We start from the raw sequence: 17,960 nt of genomic DNA on the forward strand, positions 1-17,960 counted from the left end.
GTCACTCTACTTAGGGAAAAGAAAAGTGGCCCAAAATATACTCATCTTCTAGATTTCAGTGAACATCATTCATTCGTCTAGAAGCATACGACGGTAGAATGAGCCAAGTTTCTATTAAACAAATTCTACTTTGTTTTCATTAAATTAAGTAGTTCAATGTGTCAAGTTTCCAGAAACTGTTTACCTCCTGGTTGCACTGATCTATGTTAGCGATTTTCTAGGCTGAACATCATCCTCTCTGACTGATCAGTCATTTCTTAGTCATTTCCTGAGGCTCTAGCTAAGAGCCTGTGAGAATACATGGTCATTTTTTCTGTCTATAATGTCCATACTGCTAACCACGTCTAACACTGCCGAAGATGAGACAAACAACTTTGTATTTTCTGTATTACTATGTGAATACGCATGTGTATGAGTTCAGGTGTGTGTGTGTGTTTTTTTTTTTTTAAGATGGAGTCTCGCTCTGTCTCCAGACTGGAGTGCAGTGGCACGATCTCGGCTCACTGCAACCTCTGTCTCACAGGTTCAACTGATTCTCCTGCCTCAGCCTCTCAAGTAGCTGGGACTACAGGCACACGCCACCATGGCCGGCTAATTTTTGTATTTTTAGTAGAAACGGGGTTTCACCATGTTAGCCAGGATGGTGGCGATCTCTTGACCTTGTGATCCACCTGCCTCGGCCTTCCAAAGTGCTGGGATTACAGGCATGAACCACCACACCTGGTGAGTTCAGATGTGTTTCTGTGTGTGTGTGCAGGGTTAAATGGCTGTGGAATTTTTTTAGAATAAATGTGGCTGTAGACTAGTTGGTTTATGGGAATTGATAGCAAATGACTCCTACAAAAAAGATGTGCTTATAATGATTTTTAAAGGCAAGAGAATGGAAACATATGACCACATTCTAAGTCTCAATTCCGTGGTATGTATTGTATATATGTGTACGTATATATGTATGTGTATACTCTCTGAGGAGTACTACTATGAAAAAGTTATTAAGAGCTTGATTTTTGCAATGAGGCAACTGCATCTCAGAACAATTTAATAATTCTCTAAAGTGCTCAGCTTTTAAATGAAAGTCTTCAGAGGTGAACAAAGTCAGATTTCAGAGCCTTTATTCTTTTTAAAAAACTGCAGGCTAAAGAGATGGTATTACCATACCCATTTTCAAAATATGCAGAAATCAGAACTACCCAATTGGCTATTACATTTTTTGCCTGCAACATCTATACAGCAAGCAAAAACATCTTTTCTAAGGATGATTCTTAGGCTATAGCTAATGTATTCTTTCTAAAAGTCTAAACATGAGAGAACATTGTATTAAGCGGTTTAGTTTTGGAGACATAGATAATGAGCACAGAACAGACTAGGGAAAGATTGTCATTGTTGATTTTTCAAAATGAACATGGAGAGTGCCTTGCCAGCAGTTTGCCCATAGCTCACAGCAGAAAACAGATAGAGTCTCATAAGATCAAACCCCGAAAGCAATGTGAAACATAGATGGGAAAAGTCTAATGGCCAATGTTAAAGCATCTCCTTTTTCTACTGTATGTGATTTTGTGATATATTTATTAATATTTTCCAGATTGACTCCATTACACAGCATTCTTACAAATAAAATTCACCTTTGTATTTTGCTTTTTTGAATTAACAAAACCAATTCAAATATTATGATAAAGTTCTCCAATTTCCCCCCAACCAATTGTGAATTTCAGTGGAATTACTCTGTAGCTGTCTAGTAATGTTAATATAGACCACTTTTTTTCTCCTTGCCTGTTTAGTATATCAGGTTATTAAATTCAGTTTAATGGTAGTTTCAAGGACATTTAATTTTCCCTAATATCATGGAAAAAATATCACTCTTATTCTAAATTACTTTTACTCTTTATTTGTTGACCATTCCAACTTAATTGCTTAGAGTTAAAATAAACATTTTGAATGGAAGAGAAGACTCAGCTGCTCCCTATTAACTATTTTAAATAGAAATAATTACAGGAAAACTTTATAATACATTTATTTGTCTGAAAGTCTTAGTTACATGTGGAGTTTTATAGTTGTGGGTTTTTGGTTTTATAGTTTTAAAAATATATATTGTTGGCTAGGTGGTGTTTTGCATTGTTAAATAAAATATGGGTATTATAATGAAGTGATATTCAGGATCCTCTCTACACACACACACACACACACACACACACACACACACACACACACAATCTTGCCTCTACAGTGCAAAACAAAATAAAATATTTATTATTTAGCCTATGATTTTCCAAAATGGCTTAATGGATTCTATACAATATTTCTTTTTTGGGGAAATTAAAATATAGTAGGTGTCCTAAAAGTTAATGACAGTGGGAAATGCTAAATTAAGTTAAATGAGTTTCCTTATTGAAGGATTGTTAGAAGTATGTAATATACTCTGTGTGTGTGTGTGTGTTTTCTACCTCTTACTGTGATCTGGCATATCATTTCACTAATCAATGTTTATAGATTGATCTATGATCTATATCAGGCAATTCATATAATGCATCCGTATTAGTGTGTTTTCATGCTGCTGATAAAGACATATCCGAGACTGGGAAGAAAAAGAAATTTAACCAGACTTACAGTTCCATATGGTGGGAGAGGAAAGGCACTTCTTGCAGGATGATGGCAAGAGAAAATGAGCAAGAAGCAAAAGCAGAAACCCCTGATAAACCCATCAGATACTGTGAGACTTATTCACTATCATGAGATCAACATGGGAAAGACAGGCCCCCATGATTCAGTTACCTTCCCCTGGGTCCCTTCCACAACACAACACATGGCAATTCTAGGAGATACAATTCAAGTTGAGATTTGGGTGGGGACACAGAGCCAAACCATATGATTCCACCCCTGCCCTCTCCAAATCTCAAATCATCACATTTCAAAACCAATCATGCCTTTCCAACAGTCCCCCAAAGTCTTAACTCACTTCAGCATTAACCCATAAGTTCACAGTCCAGTGTCTCATCTGAGATAAGGCAAATTCCTTCCATCTATGGGCGTGTAAAATCAAAAGCAAGTTAGTTACCTCCTAGATACAATGGGGGTACAGGTATTGGGTAAATACAGCCATTCCAAATGGGAGAAATTGGCCAAAACAAAGGAGTTACAGGGCCCATGCAAGTGTGAAATCCAGTGGGGCAGTCAAATTTTAAAGCTCCCAAATTATCTCCTTTGACTCCAGGTCTCACATCCAGATCACGCTGATTCAAGAGGTGGGTTCCCATGTTCTTCGGCTGCTCCACCCCTGTGACTTTGCAAGGTACAGCCTCCCTTCCAGCTGCTTTCACGAGCTGGTGTTGAGTGTCTGTGGCTTTTCCAGGCTCACAGTGCAAGCTGTTGGTGGATTTAGCATTCTGGGGCTTGCTGGACGATGGCCCTCTTCTTACAGCTCCACTAGACAGTGCCCCAGTAGGGACTCTGTGTAGGGGCTCCAACCCCCCCCACACTGCCGTTTCCCTTCCACACTGCCCTAGCAGAGGTTCTTCATCAGGGCCCTGTTCCTGCAGCAAACTTTTGCCTGTATATTTCCATACATCTTCTGAAATCTAGGCAGTGGCTCCCAAACCTCAATTCTTGACTTCTGTGAACCTGCAGGCTCAATATCACATGGAAGCTGCCAAGGCTTGGGGCTTCCAGCCACTGAAGCCACAGCCCAAGCTTTATGTTGGCCCCTTTCAGCCATGGCTGGAGCAGGTTGTGCACAGGGCACCAAGTCCCTAGGTTGCACACAGCACAGGGAACCTGGGCCCAGACAAGGAAACCACTTTTTCTTCCTGGGCCTCTGGGCCTGTGATGGGAGGGGCTGCTGTGAATATCTCTGACATGGCCTGGAGACATTTTCCCCATGGTCTTTGGGATTAACACTAGGCTCCTTGCTACTTATGCAAATTTCTTCAGGTGGCTTGCATTTCTCCCCAGAAAATGGGTTTTTCTTTTCTATTGCAAGTCAGGCTGAACATTTTCCAAACTTTTATGCTCTGCTTCTCTTATAAAACTGAATCTCTTTAACAGCACCCAAGTCACTTCTTGAATGCTTTGCTGATTAGAAATGTCTTTTGTCATTTACCCTAAATCATTTCTTTCAAGTTCAAGGTTCCACAAATCTCTAGGGCAGGGACAAAATGCTGCCAGTCTCTTTGCGAAAACATAATAAGAGTCACCTTTTCTCCAGTTCCCAACAAGTTCCTCATCTTCATCTGAGACCACCTCATCCTGGACCTTATTGTCCATATCACTGTCAGCATTTTGGGCAAAGCCATTCAACAAGTCTCTAGGAAGTTCCAAACTTTCCCACATTTTCCTGTCTTCTTCTGAGCCCTACAAATTTTTCCAACCTCTGCCTGTTACCCAGTTCCAAAGTTGCTTCCATATTTTTGGGTATCTTTTCAGCAATGCCCCACTCTACTACTACCAATTTACTGTATTAGTCCATTTTCACACTGCTGATAAAGACATACCTGAGACTGGGAAGCAAAATAGTTTTAATTGGACTTACAGTTTCATATGGCAGGAGGTGAAAGGCATTTTATACATGGTGGTGGTAAGAGAAAATGAGCAAGAAGCAGAATCGAAAACCCCTGATAAACTCATCAGGTCTGGTGAGAGTTACTATCACAAGAATAGCACAGGAAAGACTGGCCCCCATGATTCAATTACCTCCCCCTGGTAACCTCCCACCACACGTGGGAATTCTGAGAGATACAATTCAAGTTGAGATTTGGGTGGGGACACAGTCAAACCATATAAGCATCTTATAAAATGAATTAATTGGCTTTGATTTTGGGTATTGCAACTTAAATAACTGCTCTTTTGAACTTAAAATGCATTTATTCATTTATCCAATCATTCTACATAATTTGCCTACCTACAAACTTTCTGCTTTTATAGATACTGGAACAAATAAAGGTGAATAAGACACCACTTCTGCTAAAAGGCACACATAGCTTTGATAATGCATTGTATATATGACTAGAAAAAGGTGACGCTAGAGTACATTCAAATGAGGGAATGTTTCATACCAAAGGCTGCATTTAAGTTGTCTCGTAATGAATTAGTAGTAGTCTATTAAATTCAGAATATGCTGAGGAAAAATCTTGAGGCATAGAAAATGCCATGAACAAAGAGAGAGAGGAAAAAATGTTTATAACTCTGGTCTATTTCAGAAAACTTGTGGTGGAAGAATGGTTTTCACATTTGTCGTTGCAGCAGTGGGTTAAAAGTTGCAAGATATCTGTTTTTTTCTTCAAAATCAACTGGCAAACAGCAGAAGACGTTTTATCTTTCATGCATGAATGCAGCAAGGGGTGCTTAGAAGCGAAGCATCCTGCTAGTTCCTATTCCTGAGAATCATCAGCTGCCAGGTTCTCCAGCACTGTGTTCGCAGGTTGTTGTTTTTTCCTCCGATATGGCACTGATGGGAACTAATTCCTTCCTGCCAGTACAATGCAGTTTCTTAAGGGAAAACATTTCGTCTTTTTCAAGTGAAAGGAGAAAAAGAAAGTCTGGAAATGAACATGAGAGGAAACATCGTAGCGCTTCCCTGGTAGTTTGCCTTGCACAGGACTGTAGATGGAAACTAGAGGCAAACAAAAAGGGGAATTTGAGAGGGGTGATTGGGGTTTTCTTTACAATTTTCTGGTCATTCACTTGCTTCTTTGGGACTTTAGGGATACTTAACAAGCACAACAAGTAACCCACTTTCAATATAAGTAACTTGCACTCACTTTCAGAATATCTTCGGATCGCCTGAAGCCCATCCATACATGGGGTCCCACGGAGATCATGTTAAAAACCCCAAGAGTAGAGGAAGAAAAGGCAAAGAGAAGAGGAATGAGAGATTACAAGGGGAAAAAAGCAGTAGAAAGCAAGAGAAAAGAAATATGTAGTTGAGGGAAAGGATGCAAAGGAAGAAAGAAAAAGATGGAGAAGAGAAAACAGAAAAATAAAGTAAATATAAAAACAGCATTATCAAGGGTAAAACAATTCTAGAAATAGTAGGATTAATTTTTGGAAGTGCCTTATTTAAAGTGTGACTATACATATTCCAGTACCACATGGAGTAACACAGATTATGCAATACAATTTGATAATACTTAGAAGAGTATTATGGCTCAAAATAGCAGCATAAAATTGAAAATGCAAAATTTCTGAAAGAATTACTTTAGTCTCAACAATACTTAAAGATTTTTAATTAGAGGAGGAATGGGTATTCCGAAGGAAATACAATTATAGGAGGCTTTTTAAGCCTTGAAGTCCAGCTTTTAAGTGATTTAGAAAAAACCCCTACTTTTATGCAGACTGGTAGATTTAAAATTTCTTTTTAAAATGAATATATATTTTAATTAAATCATGGTTACAATTTTCAAAATTAAATAATATTAAAGGTAATTTTGGTGGCTACCACAGTAGAAATTGATTACTTCTAGGGAGGAGAATTAGAAAGCCCTTTATTATTTAAGTAATAATTCAAATACTATCTAAAATTACTCCTTGAAAGCATGCAGTATATTATGTGGAAATATGGGGACATAGTAATGCTCATTCGCTCCCCTGATAAGTTTGCCTAATTCCTAAATCTCAAGACTTCTCCTTTACCGGTCTACTTTTGTTTTTTTTCCCCTTCATAAATGAAGATTGAAGTTTATAGCCATGTAAGAGCTAATTCCTTATTTTTGTGGAATAGAATTTACAGTAGTTTTGTTGGTTCTATAAATGGCTGGTAAAAACATAGAAGTTATATGATGTCAGTCCTCAAAATATCTGTATCTTGTGTCACACAGTTTCAATCCAAAATGGTTGACTTCTATATCTGGTACACATTTCACCCTAGGATCTCTGTTTACCATTATAATGTTGATTCTCTGTAATTCTCTTCTGTGTTCAATCTATTTATTTTCCATATTCCAAATCTTCCTTTGTCCTAGTTTCTCATTTGACAGCAAGTATTCTCCAAAGGCCTCTTTGGTACAGGTAATAGGATATAAATATTTTAAGCTCTTGCATATCTAAAAGTGTCTTTATTCTAGTCTAAATTTGATTGATCATTTGGATGGATTTAGAATTCTATGTTAAAATAATTTTCCTTAAGGAATTTTTAATCAGGTCCATTTTTTCCTCGGCTGTAGGATTCAAGAATTTGAATTCAAAGAGAGATGGGATTGGCATCTCTATTTCTTCACTTCCTTCTGCACATGCCCTGAACTTCACTTGCAGATTTGATAATGTACTTCTCCTCGGCATGCTTCCACTGCTGCCTCTTCAACATTTCTTCTCTTACTTCTGCCAAGATAGAGCTTATGTTTTATATGGGGAAAAAACCAGATTTTTTTTTCAGAATTTTATAGCTATTAGCCCACTGTCTTTCTGCTTTCAGTATTCTATTCAAAACGCCCAAAGCCATTTTGAGGCCTAAAACATTTCATTTCTCTAGAATTTTGCTGAAAGCCAGTGATCTGACATTTTACTGTGATGTGGACTATGGTGAACCTAATTTTTTCCATTGTTTTATAAACTTACTGTGTGACTTCAACATGAAAATTCATGTCTTTCAATTATAAAATATTTTCAATTTTTCTGCATTTCTTCAAATGTTCTTGTGATTTTTCTCATTTGTTCAGTGAATATGTTAACGCACATTGATGTATTTTCACATTTTTTTAAATTATACTTTAAGTTTTAGGGTACACGTGCACAACGTGCAGGTTTGTTACGTATGTATACATATGCGATGTTGGTGGGCTGCACCCATTAACTCTTCATTTAACATTAGGTATATCTCCTAATGCTATCCCTGCCCCCTCCCCTCACCTCACAACAGGCCCCGGTGTGTGATGTTCCCCTTCCTGTGTCCATGTGTTCCCATTGTTCAATTCCCACCTATGAGTGAGAACATGCGGTGTTCGGTTTTTTGTCCTTGCAATAGTTTGCTGAGAAAGATGGTTTCCAGCTTCATCTATGTCCTTACAAAGGATGAACTCATCCTTTTTTATGGCTGCATTATATTCCATGGTGTAGATGTGCCACATTTTCTTAATCCAGTCTATCATTGTTGGACATTTGGGTTGGTTCCAAGTCTTTGCTATTGTGAATAGTGTCGCAATAAACATACATGTGCATGTGTCTTTATAGCAGCATGATTTATAATCCTTTGGGTATATACCCAGTAATGGGATGGCTGGGTCAAATGATATTTCTAGTTCTAGATCCCTGAGGAATTGCCATACTGACTTCCACAATGGTTGAACTAGTTTACAGTCCCACCAACAGTGTAAAAGCGTTCCTATTTCTCCACATCCTCTCCAGCACCTGTTTTTTCCTGACTTTTTAATGATTGCCATTCTAACTGGTGTGAGATGATATCTCATTGTGGTTTTGATTTGCATTTCTCTGATGGCCAGTGATGATGAGCATTTTTTCATATGTCTTTTGGCTGCATAAATGTCTTCTTTTGAGAAGTGTCTGTTCATATCCTTCGCCCACTTTTTGATGGGGTTGTTTCGGCTACAGTAATCCCTATTTGTTCATGATGTATTATCCCTTTTGTATAATATTGCAACCAGTTTGCTAATTTTTTTAATTTTTTTTCTTTACAGAGGTAATCACTTGGTTTGCTGATATTTTGTTAAAGATTTTTGCCTCAATATTCATGAGAAGTATTGTTACACACATTTCCTGTTTCATAATGTCCTTGTCATGTTTCAGTGTTAAGGTTTTTCTTGGCTGCTAAAGTGAGTTGTAGAGTTATTCATCTTCCTTTACTCACTAAAATACATTTAATAACATGATACATATAATAACATGGATGGATCTGAAAATCAGTAGCCAGCTGGAACAGTCAGTTAAAAATAAAAACAAAAAGTACTTACTTCTTCAATTAATATAATTCTAAGTCACAAAAATATTAAAAGTAGGTCAATGTTTTCCATGAATGAGAGTGAAGGAAGAAGCATATTACAAAGGGTATAAGAAAATTGCGAAAGGTGATGGAAATATTTCTTATCTTGCTTATGGCAATAATTTTCAAGTATATACACATGTCAAAACTGATGAAATATATACTTTAAATATTGCACTTCAACAATACCTGAAATTGTGTTTGCTTTTATTCTGAATTCCTAAATTTCAAATGATATTCTTTCATCTTTATTTGGATTTTTATCAATGAACAACTCATTTAAAAAAGGACTTCAACGAATGTCCATAAGAACTTTGTTGCACTGTTGTAAAATCATAACTTTCTTTGAAGGAACTCCATTCCACAGACTCTCTGGGGCAGTGGTTGACTAAAAGTGAGAAAAACAAATTCAAATAAATTAAATAAAACTTCTATACTTTACTTTTCTATTTAGTTGTATCTTCAGAGATCTTTGTCTAGTGGGCATTGTCTGCAAGTACCTTGGAAGAATGGAGTACATGTGTATTGTGTATAACACCTATTTTTCTGAACTTCAAAACTGCCTCTCTTCAAATAATTATCTGATACTTTAGATCTCTACAATGAAAAGCAACCTAATGCCAATGAATCTAAATAGCTTTCCACCCTCATTAACAGCAATAGTACTAAAACTCCATTTTGCTGATGAATAGATGACATACTAATCACGATATTCAGGAGACATCAAAAACAGCTTAGGGACATTGTCCAAATATGCGTTGCAATCAGAGAACATTTCCTCTTCCACTTAAGCACTTTTTTTCCTAGGTCAGAGGCTATAATGTGCAAGATTAATTTTATGCTGCTGTATGGAACATGAAATATATATTTTTTTCAGAAGATAAAATGTGGGGAAGGGTCACTTCCCAGATTTTGTTAAATGCATGCTATGATTTACAGAGATTGAAAAAAACTCAGATATTAACGTTTTTAGGTTATTTATTTCTTAGTAAAATATCATAGTCTTAGAATGTAGAAGTCAGTGGGATGTTAGTTCCAAGATATTTCAATTAAAATATGTAAATATATGTTATTTTAAATACATGTATTTTAATTGAACATGTACAATACTTAATTTGTATATAAAATCTATCTCCTAAAAACTTAAAGATATACTAGATAATGCTATGATGGAGTTCAATGTTAATAGCCAGGACAAAGAGGAAAATATCTCCTGGGCATTTCAGAAATCTTCATGACAGTGCCTCCCATCAAAGGCTCAGAGACCCAGGAGGAAAAAGTGATTACGTGGGCTGGGCCCAGAGCCCTGCTACTCTCTACAGCCTTGGGACATTGATGCCTTGCGTCTCAGCCACTCTACCTCCAGCCATGGCCAAATGGGGCCAACACACAACTCAGGCCATTGCTTCAGAAGCTTGCCAGCCCCAAGCTTTGGCAGCTCCATGTGTTGTTGGACCTGCAAGTGGACAGAAGACAAGAATTGAGGTTTGGGAACCTCTGCCTAGATTTCAGGGGAGGTATGTAAACACCTGGATGTTCAGAGAGGAGCCTGCTGCAGGGGTGGAGCCCTCATGGAGAATCTTTGCTAAGGAAATGCAGAGGGAAAATGTAGAGTTGGAGCCCCCACACAGAGTCCCCACACAAACACTGCCTAGTGGAGCTGTGAGAGGAGAGACACTGTATTCCAGATCCCAGAATGGTAGATCCACTGACAGTTTGCACCCATGCACCTTTAAAAGCCACAGGCACTCAACACTAGCCTGTGAGAGCAGCCTCAGGAGCTGTACCCTGCAGAGCCACAGGGAGAGAGCTGCCCAAAACCTTGGGAGCCCACCTCTTGCATCAGTGTGCCCTGAATATGAGACCTGTAGTAAAAGGAGATTATTTTCGAGCTTTCAGGTTGAATGACTGCCTTATCAGATTTTGGACTTGCATTGGCCTGTAGCTAATTTCTCCCATTTGGAACGGAAACATTTGTCCAATGCCTGTACCTTCATTGTATCTTGGAAGTGACTAACTTGCTTTTGATTTTTACAGGCTCATAGGTGGAAGGGACTTGCCTTGACTCAGATAAGACTTTGGACTTGGACTTTTGGTTTTATGCTGGAATGAGTTAATACTTGGGGGACTGTTGGGAAGGCATGGTTCTGTTTTGAAACGTGAGAAGGACGTGAGATTTGAGAGAGCCCAGGGGTGGAATGATATTGTTTGGTTCTATGTCCCTACCCATATCTTATCTTGAATTGTAATTCCATTACAAGGGAGGGACCTAGTGGGAGGTGATTGGATCATAAGAGCAGCTTCCCCCATGATGTTCTTGGGTTAGTGAGTGAGTTCTCACAAGATGTGATCATTTTAAAGGGTTTGGCAGTTCCTCCCCTTACTCTGTCTCTCTCTTTCTGCCACCATGTATGACATGTCTAGCTTCTCCTTTGCCTTTCACCATGATTGTTAAGTGTCCTGAGGCCTCCCCAGCAATGCTGAACTGTCAGTTAATTAAACCTCTTTTCTTTATAAATTACCCAATCTCAGGTAGTTTTTTACAGCAGTATGAAAATGGACTAATACATACAGTGAACACATTTTTGACAACAGTGCTAAGAACATAATTTGGGGAAAGGACAATCTCTTCAATAAATGGTGCTGGCAAAATTGGGTATTCATATGCAAAAGAAAACAACTAGACACCTATTTCTCAAAATATACAAAAATCAAATTGAAACTAATTGAAGACTAAAATCTAAGACCTCAAACTATGAAACTACTAAAAAAATAAAAACTTCAGGGAAACTCTTTAGGATATTGAACTAAACAAAGATTACTTGAGAATACCCTAAAAGTACAGAAATCAAAACAAAAGTGGACAAATGGGTTCATATCATTTTAATAAGCTTCTTTACAGCAAAGTCAACAATCAACAAAGTGAAGAGACTACCTACAAAATGGCTAAAATATTTGCAATCTACTCATCCAAAAACTAGAATGTATAAGAAGTTCAAACAACTCCACAGGAAAAAAAATAAACTTATTAAAAAATAGATAAAAGACCCAAATAGACATTTATCAAAAGAAGACATACAAATGGCTATCAGGTATCTGAGAACCTACTCAAAATAATTGACGATCAGAGAAATGCAAATCAAACCTACAATGAGATATTATCTCATTCCATTTAAAATGGCTTTTATCTAAAGGTTAAAAATATGGATATGGAGAAAAGGGAACCCTTGTACATTGTTGGTGCAAATGTAAATTAGTAAAACCACTAGTAAAACCACTGTTGTGGGGTGGCAGGGAGCGGGGAGGGATAGCATTATGAGATATACCGAGTGCTAAATGACCAGTTAATGGGTGCAGCACACCAACATGGCACATGCGTACATATGTAACAAACCTGCACGTTGTGCACGTGTACTCTAAAACCTACAGTATAATAATAAAAATTTTTTAAAATATTTACAGTATCATGAAAATATGAAACACTTATAATTAGGAATAAATTTAACATAACAAATACATAACTTTTATGCACACACTCATTATTAAAAGAAATTAAAGAAAACTAAATGCATGAAGAAATATACCATGTGTGGGTAGAAAGACTCAATATCTTTCAGATGTCAGTTGTATCTAAATTGATCTATAGATTCAATGTAATCAAAATCAAATTTCTAGTAGGCTTTAATCTGACTCTGAAATTTGTATATGATATGGTATGGCTGTGTCCTCACCCAAATCTCACCTTGAATTGAAGCTCCCATAATTCCCATGTGTTATGGGAGGGACTCAGTGGGAGGTAATTGAATCATGGGGGCAGGTCTTTTCTATGGTGTTCTCATGATAGTGAATAGGTTTCATGAGATCTGTTGGTTTTATAAAGGGGCCTTCCCCTGCACACACTCTCTTTGCCTGCCACCATGTAAGACATGACTTTGCGCCTCATTCATCCTCTGCCATATTTGTGAGGCTGCCTCAACCATGTAGAACTGTTAGTCAATTAAACCTCTGTCCTTTATAATTACCCAGTCTCAGGTATGTCTTCATTAGCAGCATGAGAACAGACTAATACAGTATGAAAATGAAAAGACTTACCAAAGCTAAAACAATTTTGGAAATTAAGGACAAATGTAGAGGACATACATCTTTGATGTAAAGATCAAAAGCAACAGTAAAAATGACAGTGTAATATTGGAATAAGGATGGATAAATGTATAAGCAGAATTGAGTAGAGAATCTATAAATATTTTGCCATTGATTATGTTAATAATACACCAAGTAAATTCAAGAGGAAAAGACATTGTAAGAAAGGAGACTTTTACCTTTAATGAGAAGACTTGTAGCAAGTTATTTAAAAAGCTTCTATGAATCGAAAATGGAGAAAAATAATTCATTTAATAAAAATACTTACTTTTTTTTACTGTGAATCTGCAAGTTTTCTCTCTTTTCTCAGTTATATTAATGAATATATTTTAATTTTGGATGTGATTATTTTATGGCTAGTTATATTAAAAAGCTTCCAAACTTTTCTCGAATGATGCCATTCATCACCAAACCTCTCTTTTGTAGATTTGTAAAAGGCAATAATCACAGTTTGTTATATAGAATGATAATCTCAGGTTTCAGAAAACTGTACAATGTGCACCTTATGACCCTGTTTCCTAGACACAGAGGCTGTCAGATAAATGAGGGAGCCAGATAAACAATGGACAATAGCAGAATGAGACTCAAATTATTACCATATTATAAGCTAATTCGGTTTCTGATAATCCGTTCAGAGTTCTGGTAAACCTGGATAGAAAGATTAATAAAGGCCTTTAAATCTTGCTTAAACCCAAATTGCCTTCTAAAGAGCTATATGATAGAGGATGCTAAAGTAATGACAAGCAATACAGGTCTGAAAACGTTCTACATTTCTGACTTTATAAAAAAGGAGGAAATGTAGGAAAGGGAGTTAATTATCAACACATAAAACATTTTATGCACAGAACACTAGTCTGCCCACTAATAATAGTGGCCAAATTAAGATAACAAAATTTAGCAGATTTCAATGATGTGAGGGACCAAGGTGAGGTTTATGAGGTAGTTGACAGAGAACAGAGAATTAAAATTACATCATTAACCATATAGTGAAACATTTTCATTGAGGTTCATCATTTCTCTCTTCTTCCTAGTACAGCTCAATGATACACATTTATATTTGGAGTAGAGGGAAATTGAATAATAATAGGAGCTTTTTAAAAAAAATAGTCAAACTGGCTGGACACGGTGGCTCACACCTGTAATCCCAGCACTTTGGGAGACCAATGTGGGTGGATCACCTGAGGTCAGGAGTTCGAAATCAGCCTGGCCAACACGGTGAAACCCAGTCTCTACTAAAAACACAAAAATTAGCTGGACATGGTGTCAGGCGCCTGTAATGCCAGCTATTCAGCAAGCTGAGGCAGGAGAATCGCTTGAACCTGGGAGGCTGAGGTTGCCCATTGCACTCCAGCCTGGGCAACAGGAGCAAAACTCCATCTCAAAAAAAAAAAAAAAAAAAAATTCAAACTTCCTTTGAAACATTTCTGGAAATGAGTATAAATACACTAAATCTTCTTAGAATAATTCAATAGCACTCTTGCCACTATTGGGCCAAATATTAAAAGATTAATGTTGTTTTTCAATTTGTGGTTGGAAACACCACTCAGGATCTTATACTATTTTCAGGATCATAGAGGAATGTACAGTAGTGTCAAGTGTAAAGAGTATGAAAGGAGAATAACTTCACACAATGTACATTGGGAACATAGCAGAAAGAAGTTTTTAAAAAAATACTTCCAAATACAAGTTTAAGTCTATTTTCTTTCCTATAGAGTAATAAATTCATGCTGATTCTCATATAAAAATATTCGCAATAAAATCTCTCTTGTAATGCTGTGTTAAGGAATAATTTATTGCTTAATCAAACATTGATTGATAGCGTATATACATCAGTCACCAATGTTCACATTAAAAATAGACTATAATATGGTAGCAGTAACTGCACACTAAGCACCAAGCACACTTCAAAATTGCATATGAAATTCAATTTGAAGTTCAATGTACATAGTGAATTAATTTGTTTTTTAAAAATTTTGTATTTGATTTATTTCAATAGGTTTTTGGAGAACAGGTGGTGTTTACTTACAAGAATAAGAAGTTCTTCCATTCTGTAGGTAGCCTGTTCACTCTGATGGTAGTTTCTTTTGCTGTGCAGAAGCTCTTTAGTTTAATTAGATCCCATTTGTCAATTTTAGCTTTTGTTGCCATTGCTTTTGGTGTTTTAGACATGAAGTCCTTGCCCATGCCTATGTCCTGAATGGTATTGCCTAGGTTTTCTTCTAGGGTTTTTATGGTTTTAGGTCTAACATTTAAGTCTTTAATCCATCTTGAATTCAAACCTGCACGTTGTGCACATGTACCCTAAAACTTAAAGTGTAATAAAAAAATAATAAAAAAAAGAAGTTCTTTAGTGGTGACTTCTGAGATTCTGGTGCACCCATCACCTAAGCAGTATACACTGTACCCAGTGTGTAGTCTTATATCCTTCCCTACCCTCCACCTTCTCCCCCCAGGCCTCAGAGTCCAATGTATCATTCTTATGCCTTTGCATCCTCATAGCTTAGCTCTCACATATGAGTGAGAACATACGATGTTTTATTTTCCATTCCTAAGTTCACTTAGAATTATGGTTTCCAATTCCATCCAGGTTGCTGCAAAGGCCATTATTTTGTACCGCATTTTATTTATCCATTCATTGATTGATGGGCATTTGGGCTAGTTCCATATATTTGCAATGGCGAATTGTGCTGTTATAAACATGCATGTGCAAGTATCTTTTTTGTATAATGACTTCTTTTCCTCTGGACAGATACCTAGTAATGGGATTGCTAGATCAAATGATAGATCTACTTTTAGTTATTTATTATTGTCTGTCTTGGGGAATGTTCTATGTGCTGAAGAATAGAATGTATATTCTGCAGTTGTTGGATAGAATGTTCTGTAAATATTTGCCAAGTCCATTTGTTGTAGGGTATAGTTAAAGACCATTATTTCTTTGTTGACTTTCTGTCTTGATGACCTTTCTAGTGTTTTCAGTGATATATTGAATTCCCCACTATTACTGTGTTGCCATCTATCTAATTTCTTAGGTCTAGTAGTAATTGTTTTATAAATTGGGGAGCTTCAGTGTTAGGTGCATATATATTTAGAATTGTGAAATTTTCCTGTTGGACTAGTCCTTTTTCATTATATAATGTCCCTGTTTGTCTTTTTCAACTGCTGTTGCTCTGAAGTTTGTTTAGTCTGGTATAAAAATAGCTACTCTTGCTCGCTTTGGTGTCCATTTGCATGTAATATGTTTTTCCACTCCTTTACCTTAAGTTTATGTGAGTCCTTGTGTGTTAGGTGAATCTCCTGAAGACAGCAGAAACTTGGTTGGTGAATTCTTATCCATTCTGTCATTCTGTATCTTTTAAGTGGAGCACTTAGGCCATTTATATTCAATGTTAGTATTGAGATGTGAGGTACTATTCTATTCATCATGCTATTTGTTGCCTAAATGCCTTTTTAAATTTATTATGTTATTGCTATATAGGTCCCGTGATATTTGTGCTTTAAGAAGATTCTATTTTGGTGTAATTTGAGGATTTATTCCAAGATTTAGAGCTCCTTTTAGTAGTTCTTGTAGTACTGGACTCGTAGTGGCAAATTCTCTCAGCATTTGTTTGTCTGGAAAAAACTATCTTTCCTTCATTTATGAAGCTTAGTTTCCCTGGATACAAAATTCTTGGCTGATAACTGTTTGGTTTAAGGAGGCTAAAAACAGGAATCCACTCCCTTCTAGATTTCATGGTTTCTTTTTTTGTTTGTTTGTTTTTTTTTGAGACGGAGTCTCACTCTGTCACCCAGGCTGGAGTGCAGTGGCATGATCTCGGCTCACTGAAATCTCTGCCTCCTGGGTTCACACCATTCTCCTGCCTCAGCCTTCCAAATAGCTGGGACTACAGGCGCCCACCACCGCGCCTCGCTAATGTTTTGTATTTTTAGTAGAGACTGGGTTTCACCATGTGTTAGCCAGGATGGTCTAGATCTCCTGACCTCCTGATCCACCCGCCTTGGCCTCCCAAAGTGCTAGGATTACAGGCGTGAGCCACTGCGCCCCGCAGTTTCAGGGTTTCTAAAGCTGAGAAATCTGATGTTACTGATAAGTTTTTCTTTTTAGGTTACCTGATGCTTTTGCCTCACAGCTCTTAGGATTCTTTCCTTTGTCTTGACTTTAGATATCCTGATGACTATGTGCCTAGGCAATAATCTTTCTGTGGTGAAATTCCCAGATGTTCTTTGAGCTTCTTGTATTTGGATGTCTACATCTCTAACAAGGTCTGGGAAGTTTTCCTTGATTACTCCCTCAAATATGTTTTCCAAACTTTTAGATTTCTCTTCTTCCTCAGGAACACCAATTATTCTTGGCTTTGAATGTTTAACATAGTCGCAAACTTCTTAAAGGCTTTGTTAATTTTTTACAAATTCTTTTTAATTGTAGTCCCAGCTACTCGGGAGGCTGAGGCAGGATAATGGCGTGAACCCGGCAGGCAGAGGTTGCAGTGAACAGAGATCCTGTGCCACTGCACTCCAGCCTGGGCGACAGAGTGAGACTCCATCTCAAAAAAAAAAAAAAAAAAATTCTTTTTAATTTGTCTTTGACAAATTGAGTTAATTCAAAAGCCTGGCCTTTGAGTTCTGAAGTTGTTTCTTCTGTTTCTTCAATTGTATTGCTGAGACTTTCCACTGCATTTTGCATTATTCTAAGTATCTCCTTGATTTCCAGAAGATGTGATTATGTTTTATTTATGCTATCTATTTCACTGAATAATTTTCCTTTCAGATCCTGTATCATGTTTTTATGTCTTTAGGTTGGACTTCACCTTTTTCTGGTGCCTCCTGGATTAGCTTAATAATTAACCTTCTGAACTCCTTTTCTGGCACTTCAGGGATTTCATCTTGGTTTAGATCCATTGAT

At 37.1% G+C, this 17,960-nt stretch overlaps 1 long non-coding RNA gene across 2 annotated transcripts in view; it reads left to right on the top strand.

The window, feature by feature from the left end:
- The window catches only part of LOC112440858 (uncharacterized), a 117,007-nt gene that overhangs the window by 65,740 nt on the left and 33,307 nt on the right, over positions 1-17,960 (top strand). Inside the window, exon 4 of one of the 2 annotated variants that reach the window (XR_008619777.1) lies at positions 3,209-3,265. The exons of the other annotated variant lie outside the window; for it this stretch is intronic. This is a non-coding gene — a long non-coding RNA (uncharacterized LOC112440858). Of the gene's footprint in view, positions 1-3,208; positions 3,266-17,960 lie in introns of those variants that run through there. 2 annotated transcript variants of the gene reach the window in all.

Source organism: Pan paniscus, chromosome 11, assembly GCF_029289425.2.
Source record: "Pan paniscus chromosome 11, NHGRI_mPanPan1-v2.0_pri, whole genome shotgun sequence".
NCBI lineage: Eukaryota > Metazoa > Chordata > Mammalia > Primates > Hominidae > Pan > Pan paniscus.